This window comes from Dendropsophus ebraccatus, chromosome 9 (genome assembly GCF_027789765.1).
Source record: "Dendropsophus ebraccatus isolate aDenEbr1 chromosome 9, aDenEbr1.pat, whole genome shotgun sequence".
NCBI classification, from domain to species: domain Eukaryota; kingdom Metazoa; phylum Chordata; class Amphibia; order Anura; family Hylidae; genus Dendropsophus; species Dendropsophus ebraccatus.
In genome coordinates, this window is record NC_091462.1 from 79,278,303 (window position 1) to 79,288,124 (window position 9,822).

At 40.2% G+C, this 9,822-nt stretch overlaps 1 long non-coding RNA gene across 1 annotated transcript; it reads left to right on the forward strand.

The window, feature by feature from the left end:
• The first annotated feature begins 838 nt into the window (after positions 1 to 838).
• Positions 839 to 7,816, forward strand: LOC138801150 (uncharacterized). Its single transcript, XR_011364566.1, has 2 exons — positions 839 to 1,431; positions 7,182 to 7,816. It is a non-coding gene; the product is annotated as an uncharacterized lncRNA (long non-coding RNA).
• The last annotated feature ends 2,006 nt before the right edge of the window (positions 7,817 to 9,822 follow it).

Consider the following 9,822-nt stretch of genomic DNA (forward strand, 5'->3'; position numbering starts at 1 on the left):
GGAAGGAGGGAGTTAGCCGGCAGCAGAAAGCAGATAACAGAGGATTACAGGCACGGAGCTGGGTGACAGCTGTAATCCGAGCTCAGACAGGTCACTAGTGATGGTCAGAACAGATAACGGGTGAGGGATTTGTAGATTAACTCTTTGTTGTCCTGTTTTGGTCTTCTCTTTAGCTCTCTCCATAGGAGAACAATGAAGACAGGGGGGAGAGCTTCAAACTGCTTTTTCATGATAAAAATGCATTTTTCGGATAATAAACCCAATTACAAAGTTTCTTAAAATCGCCTGGACTATTGATTTCTGCAAAAAAAAATTTTCACGACAGTGACACTTTAAGGCTGGGTTCACACTATGTATATTTCAGGCAGTATTTGGTCCTCATGTCAGGTCCTCATAGCAACCAAAACCAGGAGTGGATTGAAAACACAGAAAGGATCTGTTCACACAATGTTGAAATTGAGTGGATGGCCGCCATATAACAGTAAATAACGGCCATTATTTCAATACCACAGCCGTTGTTTTAAAATAACAGCAAATATTTGCCATTAAATGATGGCCATCCACTCAATTACAACATTATGTGAACAGAGCCTTTCTGTGTTTTCAATCCACTCCTGGTTTTGGTTGCTATACAGCCTCACAAATACAGCCTCAAATATACATAGTGTGAACCCAGCCTAAGGGTGATAAGGCCAGCGATGCGATTTTACCTACCTGCACCGTACCTGTATGACTACATATATATAGGCCTCTTGCTCAGAAGCTCCAGCACATTAGAGAGTCCCTGATAGGGTTAACTTATAGTTGGACCATTTCTTACCTTGGAAAACTTCTGATATGACACTAAAAAGAATGTTTTGTCTCAAGAACTATTTCCCTCAGAGACATGTTTATCAGCGTTCAAGGCCGTTCTCAGAGGAAAGTTGCCTGTCTGTTACAGTGGGAATAATGTGAAAGTATCTTTGCACAGAATGTATTGTTCTACCCTTTTTGACCTTTTTGAATAATAATAATGAATACTAATATAGATGCCATTGCGCATGACTGAATATCTAAATCACTAGCACCGCCTCATCTATGTCTTATTAGCATTTGTTACCACCCTATATTTTATCTGTCTATAAAATGTGATGACCATAATAAAACTTGGGCCATTTTCTCCAGGCTTATAATCATGATACATTGTCTTATCTGTGTCCATGACGTATAAGTAACGAGCTGGTAATACTGCAGGATTCCAACTCTAGATATAATTAAAAAACCATCCTTTACCTGGGTTTTTGGCTTCTCTCCATAGAGAGGGGTCAACATATAAATTTAACCTTAACATTTGGCGCCCTTGGCAGGGACTCAGCCTCTTGCAAACTAGAACGCAGACAGACGGGATGTGGTGATTTATCCGTCATCGGACGCGCAGATATAACTGGCCAGGTAAGAAAGACTTTCCTTTCTTACGTACTATCTGTGCCTCAGGGGAACGGATCTAATGAGATTCCCGTCACTTGCGTTCTCTATATATGTTTGTAAAGCTGAGTCTATTTGTTAGACAAAGAACTCTGTAACCCAGGATAGGACAAGGTTAAAGTGCTGCATTGCCGTCGCAAACTGTTGTGTGATTGAGATAAGCTGTTGCTGTATTTATGCTGAATTAAGGAAAGGGATTGCCGAACATGATCACTTCTGCGTCCTTACGGGGAGGCTGTGATTAATTCTTAACCCTTGTAATACAGCATGGCATCGAGAACAGCTGCAAGGTCACAGACAGCAGGCGCATAACTTTTGGAGTGAACGGGTTCCTGATAAGTGATATCTGTCTCGAGCAGCGGGAACAATACTTGTATTGATCCCATTATTTGTGCTTGTACTGTGGTAGAGAGCAGGTCAGAAGATCTGTGACTTACCCCCTTGCCCCCTAGGAGGAATTAGCAACGAGGGACAGTAGGTTGCTGTAGTGCGTCGCCATAGTGTGTCACTGTGACGGCTGGGCCTATAGCGGCTGTGCTTGTTAAAACCTAAGGTTTAGGTTTCGTTCCCCAATACGCTACCTAGGGATTAGCTGAGCAAGGATGAGACAGTTATTCACTAAAAGAAGGGATCCCCAGTCTCCACAAGAAGTTTATGTGAAGCTGATGTGAAGCTAAGGAAGATATAGTTAGCGATGGGCATGAGAAGATGCAGTGCAAGATCTAGAACAGCTCTTTAGGAGGTTTGATATGAAGGCAGATACATGCCTTAGCCCCACCAACCTCTGGCTCTCTGACCAACACTTGGGAAACCCCTTACACTCCTGTGCACACTTATTTTTGCCTTGTGGGTAGGTAACCAGACCTACATGTAACATGCAGGGCAAATGGGTCCTTGGAATTTCCAGGAATCTTAGGGGTTAATCAAAGTACTATCCCTAAGGGGGAATCAAGGATTAGAGTTCTAAGAGGGGAGGGTGGGAAGTAGATAGAGAGATGAGAGCCAGAGGGTCAGACAGAAGGAAAACATTCAGGATAATGGGTGGGAAGCACAGGTCTAGCTGGGTGGACATGTGACGGTGACCAGCAATATCTAGATAAGACAGAATATTGTAGTGTGTGTGGCAGACCCAAGCCACATCATTATGTTACACCATTGTACCCAGTTTATATCTGTATACAAACCCCAGATCCTGCGAAAAGCCAACCTACGTCCAATGGTGGCGTATAGACCCTTTGTTCTGCAGGAATCTTCCCCTTGGTCGGCTGTTGAAGTAGTTACCTTGATTTAAAGTGCCCCTTACCTGATAGTAAGACCAATGCCTTTGTGGAGGTGGGCAGCCTAACCTCAAATAGTGTATAGTGCCATGTAAGTGTCTAAGTACAAAGCCACGTACTCAGACAAGGAGAACAGTCCAGCTCATTGCTAGATACAGTACTGAGAGAGCTGAAGAGGTTAATTAATGCTGCGTAGTGAAGCAGCATACAAAGTACATAATGTGTGTTATTTGTTATGTTTTGTACAAGGCCATCAACCAGCTCTGAGGGCTGCAGATCACATGCAAGCAGCATTAGAAAAAAAAAAGAATCAGAGCTGTTAGTGTAATGTAATGTACGCTCCTACATTATACTGTATTTCAGCCAGTCTTACTAAGCTGGTGTTCCCCTCTAGAAGTATGTTACGTGTTACAAAATGTTGATCATTTTCTGTTGTCCCGACCGTGGAACATTTGCTTATTTAGCTACGCCACTTTTCTGTAATCAGCCCTCAAAGATGGCGACTGAAAGCCAACCACTCCCACATATCATCCACGTCTGTATTATAATTGTGACGTCTCAAAACCATGCCCTAAGCCAACACCCTTATATCCGGTTATCTAGTCCGGTGGCCATTTTAACTCCTGGCATTTCTGTCCTCCGCCCATACTGCTTAGTGTCACTGAGGGGGCGGGCACAGGACTCTCCGATAGAGTCTGACAACTGTTTTGCACATTTATTAATGAATATTATTACCTGATGGTGAAGAAAGTTAGACAAAGGTTTGTTGAAAGGAAAAGTATAGAGATTGTTTGAAGGAATCAGGTCTAGTAGACCTGTTAGTGTATAAGATTGTTATACGTAAGTGTCAGTAGGAGTTAGAGGGAAAAGGCACGTTTATTAGGAATGTCAAGAGAAAAGTGATAATTGGTAAAGATCAAACGCAGAATTTTGTGCACTTATTAAGAACCCAATGGTATAAGGAGCCTGTAGTAACTTATTACTGTAACTTACACATTTGTATTTAAAAAGTATGTTGTAGGTATATATATGTATCCCAATATATATTGTAAGCGGATTTTCTTTAAGTGTGTGTCCCCAACGTATGATATTTCAAAGAAGAAGTAGTTTACTACACTAAAATATATATATTTCTAAGGAGTAGTAACTTACTACTGTAATATATATTTCTATGTAACTTTATTTAACAAGTGTTTATATATATATATATATGTGTATATATGTGTACACAACTATCCTAATAAGTTCTACGCAAATTGTTTTTTTTTCCTACTAAGTTATAAGTATGTGTGTCACTGTCCAAGGTTACAGTCTGGTGTATAGGAGCACAGCGCTGATATCTTCTGTAACTTCAAGGATGTTAGAAAAAAAAAAAAAAAAAAACTTCCAAGAAGTTTTAACTCTTGTATCTATGATTTTACTGCTCACTGCTCAAGGTTAGAAGTGAGGTACAGAGCGTTCTACTTACTGATAAGAGACGCTTACTAGAGGAATGGATTCATTTCAGCTAATGATGGTACAAATTAAGCTGAAGGTTCTGACAAAAAGAATTATTCTATATACCGTATGTTTTACATTTCATCTTTAAGGTGTGTTTTATTTAATTTTTTTATCGAAAGAAGGTTAATATGGGACGAGTGTACAATGTTTAATTATTTTTATTTGTTATTTTTAGGGGTAACAGTTTTGTGATGATTATAGCAAACTAGCTCATGACTTTATATATTGTCTTATCCCTATAAAGCCACACCCATATCCATGGCTCCAGTCTGCACTCCTTATGCCCCCCCCAATATATATATATTTTGTGTTAAGTGCATTGAATCCAGCATCTCTGTTGCCTCTTGATGTAGATTCAAATGGGGGAGGGGATGGAGGTGAATGGAAATGGGAGCAGCCATTTTGATGGAGTAGCCAATTTTGATGTTTTAAATTTTTTTTAAACACCATACAAATTTTTTATTTTTGAATAAGGATGTTTTTATTACTTATTGTGTTTGATATTTTAAATTGTGAAAGATGAAAATGTAATTGAAAGCCCAAATATTAATGAAAGTTTAAAAGTTTTCATTGTAGATTATCCCAGACTTTTCAAAGATGGATGACACAAGACGCAAGGATATATGGTGACCGCCATGCAGCGTGACGTTCCACTGCAGAAACCGCTCCTGCCATAAGCTGGAGGTGAGGACAATCACTGAGACATGTAAGATGGTTGAGGGTAACTGTGCAGATGTCTATATGAAGCCCACCATTATGGGTTAATTGGCAAATTAGAGATTTGTTTGGTCCCTGGGCTTACCAAAAACACTTGTAGGAAAAAAGAAAAAAAAAAAAAAAAAACTGTTCAAAGAAGAAGAAAAGCTGCCATAGAGCGACTGACGCAACGTTCACGCAGACAAACCCTGATGCCAAAAAGGGTGACGGATGATGGATGAAGCTGGTGATGCGGTGGTTTCTGTGCTCTTCCCAAGGTAACAGCGTACAAAGCGTACAAGGGAATGGGGAGATGTGTCCAGTCTCTTCCTGAGGTAACCGTACATAGTGTACAGGTGGAGGAGGAGATGTGGATCTGTTTGTTTTTAAGTCTTTTCCAGAGACAATCAGCAACAAGCTGAGAGACCAGCGGATGGAGAGAAGAGGTACAGGGTAAAGATGGCATGCAGACAGTAAGTAAGTAACGTACTGTGTTTGCCAACCGCCTTGTATCCCACTGTAAGTTATCTGACAAAACCAGCAGAAGGAAGCCATGTGTAATGTGGTGTAGTATCCTCATATTGGGCGGCCCAGGGGACAACAAATATAGCAGAGAGGGTTGTGTACGGCTGTATTATCTACACCTGTCATAACCTACTGTAAGTAACACCGTAAAGTGCCTGTCTGCATAGTCTGTCATCTTCCTGCCTGTTTCAGGGAATGTAAGTGGACGTCATCCAGCTGCCACAGGTGGTCCATATAGGTATGTCCTTGTCTGTACTGGTGTCTTCTTTACAGGTCAAGCCAAAACTATGGGAGACGACAAAGCCAATGTCTGAGGTGATACTAGTGGCCTTAAAAGAAGCGATATAACTGAGGCCAAGAGTCCAAGCGTCTGTAAAGAGGCCTGTCAGTCAAAGGATAGGTTTAAGGATAAAGGATCCATACCAATGCTACTATTACAAAAAGGATCATATGATATATTATTCTCATAAAAAGGCTTTGAAACCTTAGGTGATGTATCGTTTACACTTTGCTGTTATTTCTATGGTGGTTATCTTATGTGTAATATGTGATGATCTCAGTCAGACAAGAGACAATTCAGTAGGATCCAAATATTATATCGGTAATAAGCGCCCAGTTACTTCATATTATTGGTGTATGTATTATACTATATGATTATTTACAGGAAGAGATGTGACCATGTGACCAGTCATTAGACCTGTGGGATCTAATCATAAAGACGTTTTCTAGGTACAAAATGAAGTAAAAAGACTAAAAAGAAGTGGAAATTTTGAGAATCCGGTACTGAAGATTGTGAATTCACTAATTGGTTATTATAAGTGAATCTAGTGGTTACATAGTAGGTCACATTGTGGAGATTTTATTGCATTTACCTGTTATGCTGTTTTTGGTTTATGTATCAATCAACTTTTCATTTTGCTTTTGCCATGAGATAAGATTTGCTCACATCAAAACTTTTTATTTTCAGAAACTTTTTAAAGTTAGTTTTTGTGACTCTCCAATACCCACATGATACCAAAGTGGTAGAGTCCTTGTGATAGAGTCACGTCTGTTATATACAGTGAAGAACTTATTGTCTGATCACTCAGTGTCACAGGGAGACGTAGGAGTGACAGGAGACTAGTTAGGTTCGGGACGGAGGATTGTCTTACCTTTAAAGCAGTCCTACGGTAAAGGGACCTAGAGAAGGGGGCTACATCTGTAGTCAAGATTAGGGACAAATCTTAGGGACAGGAGTGATAAGACAATAAGGTTTGGTTATTTTGATAAAATCCGGAGAGGTATTTGTCACATACATATATTAGTTTGGGTATTGATAATAAGCTTTTATTTGTTTTGTTGTAACTAAGCTGTATATTGATGTATACTGTACAGACTCACCCATTGTTTAGTATTTTCTTTCGGTTATTGCAGATCTTCCTACCTCATCTGCTGTAAGTTTGTTCCGTTATCTTTAACTTTCAATAAAACGTATGGTACTATTTTTGTCTATCCTATGGTGATGCCCATAAACTAATGGGAGTCCTTCAGGGTCTCTTCCAAGTGGTCTTATGCATAATACTGATCTGTTTTTCAGTAAAAGTGTTCATGTGTATTTTCTCTCGTATAAAACCTCGACAAACAGGAAGAAGCTTCACCCTCATATAAGAGACTAACGTTACTATGCTTCCTTTCTCTTATCGGTTCTCTTGAATCTGTGCCGCCTGGACATTTCTGGAGGTTGGATGCTGTACTAGTACTTGGAGGATGTTTTCACCTGTGGTCCCTTGATCAACCTGCGACTGAGGGTAGAGTCCTTAAAACCTCCGGCTACGACCCAACCACCAGTGATGACCCATATCCATGCTTCACGGATGTCAAATGGGGGAATGATAAGGCCAGCGATGCGATTTTACCTACCTGCACCGTACCTGTATGACTACATATATATAGGCCTCTTGCTCAGAAGCTCCAGCACATTAGAGAGTCCCTGATAGGGTTAACTTATAGTTGGACCATTTCTTACCTTGGAAAACTTCTGATATGACACTAGAAAGAATGTTTTGTCTCAAGAACTATTTCCCTCAGAGACATGTTTATCAGCGTTCAAGGCCGTTCTCAGAGGAAAGTTGCCTGTCTGTTACAGTGGGAATAATGTGAAAGTATCATTGCAGAGAATGTATTGTTTTAACCTTTTTGAATAATAATAATGAATACTAATATAGATGCCATTGCGCATGACTGAATATCTAAATCACTAGCACCGCCTCATCTATGTCTTATTAGCATTTGTTACCACCCTATATTTTATCTGTCTATAAAATGTGATGACCATAATAAAACTTGGGCCATTTTCTCCAGGCTTATAATCATGATACATTGTCTTATCTGTGTCCATGACGTATAAGTAACGAGCTGGTAATACTGCAGGATTCCAACTCTAGATATAATTAAAAAACCATCCTTTACCTGGGTTTTTGGCTTCTCTCCATAGAGAGGGGTCAACATATAAATTTAACCTTAACATTGGTTAGCAGATAATTTTATAGAGAAATTATGGTCAGGTGTTTTCATTTGATGGGATGGGATGTCAGTCAGTTTTGAATGGACAAAAATCTATTAAAGTTGGATTTTCACCACGCATGTCTGAAGACTACAGAAAATGTGTTGTTGGTGTTTATCAGGCTGGAACCAAAATCATATCTAAAGAGTTTGAACTCCAATCCACATTCAGTCAGACTGTGTATACATGAAGGAAATTCAGGAGTGGTTGACCAACACAGATGTCTTACATTAGCTGATGTTAATGTTCATGATTCCACCATCAGGAGGACATGTAAATGGCAAGATTTCAAGGAGAAAGCTGCATTCTCCAAAAAAGAACATTGCTGCCCATCTGCAGTATCATCATCTGGTCAAGCCGAAAGGCTACAGGAACAATGTTTTTTGGATGGATGACACCAAACCAGAATATTTTGAAAACTCTGCATTCCAGCATAAAAATCTCATATTATCTGTGAAACACGATGGTGGTAGCATTATGGCCCGGTGTGTCATGCAGTATACTAAAAATCCAAGCACACAAGTCATTTACCAAAGAATCATGAAAAAAGAAAAGCATGGTACAAATATGGGATCCTAGCATCAGTTACATGTTTGCCCCTCCAAGAGTTATGAAAGTAAGGCTCCGTTCACACGGTGAGAATTGACATGTTTATTCTACAGCGTGAAGAGAGGAGGCACGGGAGCCTCCCATAGACTTACAGTATGACACAAAGGCTGGTGGGATTCCGAAGCCTTAGAGCTACCTCTAAGCTCATCGTGGCACAACATCCTAAAATTTTTCCTAGGGAGGCCAGTGAACAAGGTTCCGGTCATCTGCCAGCTGTTAACAAGGGATATTGTAGGCCCTTCAGTGATAACCCTTTAGTGACAACCAGTGCTATTGTGTCCTATAAACTTAATGTTTATGTTGTAGGGACAGCCAGCATATTATTGATGCTTCAATTGTGCCATCTTACTGTCAGGTATCCCCTCATATTACATCTGATCGATAGGGGCATCACTCGTAGGGGAACAATTTGCTCTCTGTTCCTGGGAAAGGGCTCCTTCTGCAAAGTTCAGATTGACCAAAGCAAAACGTTTAAGGAGCGGTTCTATACTTTAAAGTGACACTGTCACCCCCCTTTTTGCATTCTGACTTCTCTACACAGGTGTAATGGGTAAATTTACCAGTTTTCATACCTTATTTTACATCATACGTCATGATGCTTGTTCAAGTAAAAAGGTGTCTTTTATCATCTGCAGATGGTGCTGAGTGGGGCTTCACTGCAACTGCACCACTAAGCCCACCATTGGCCCCGCCCCTCCATTACGTCATCACGCATAGGCCCTGCCCCTTTGACGCCCAAAGTAGAGGGAGTGGGGCCTAGACCTTTAGGCCAGCCTGTTCCTTTGGTTGACAAGGGGGCGAGTCCTATGTGCCAATGAAGTCACGGAGGGGTGGGGCCTACGTCAGCACTGTGGGTGTGACTTAGCAAAATCTGCAGATGATAAAAGATCACTTTTTACTTAACCCCTTGCCTCTAAAGCCTGTTTTGACCTTAATGACCAGGCTCATTTTTCAAAATCTGACCTGTCTCACTTTATGCGCTTATAGCTCAGTGATGCTTTAACGTATGCTAGCGATTCTGAGATTGTTTTTTCGTCACATATGACACTTTATATTAGTAGCAAAATTCGGTCACTACTTTGTGTATTTTTTGTGAAAAACATCAAAATATCATGAAAAATTTGAAAATTTTGCATTTTATGAACTTCTGAAATTCTCTGCTTCTCAAAAAGGAAGTCATAGCACATAAATTAGTTGCTAAATCACATT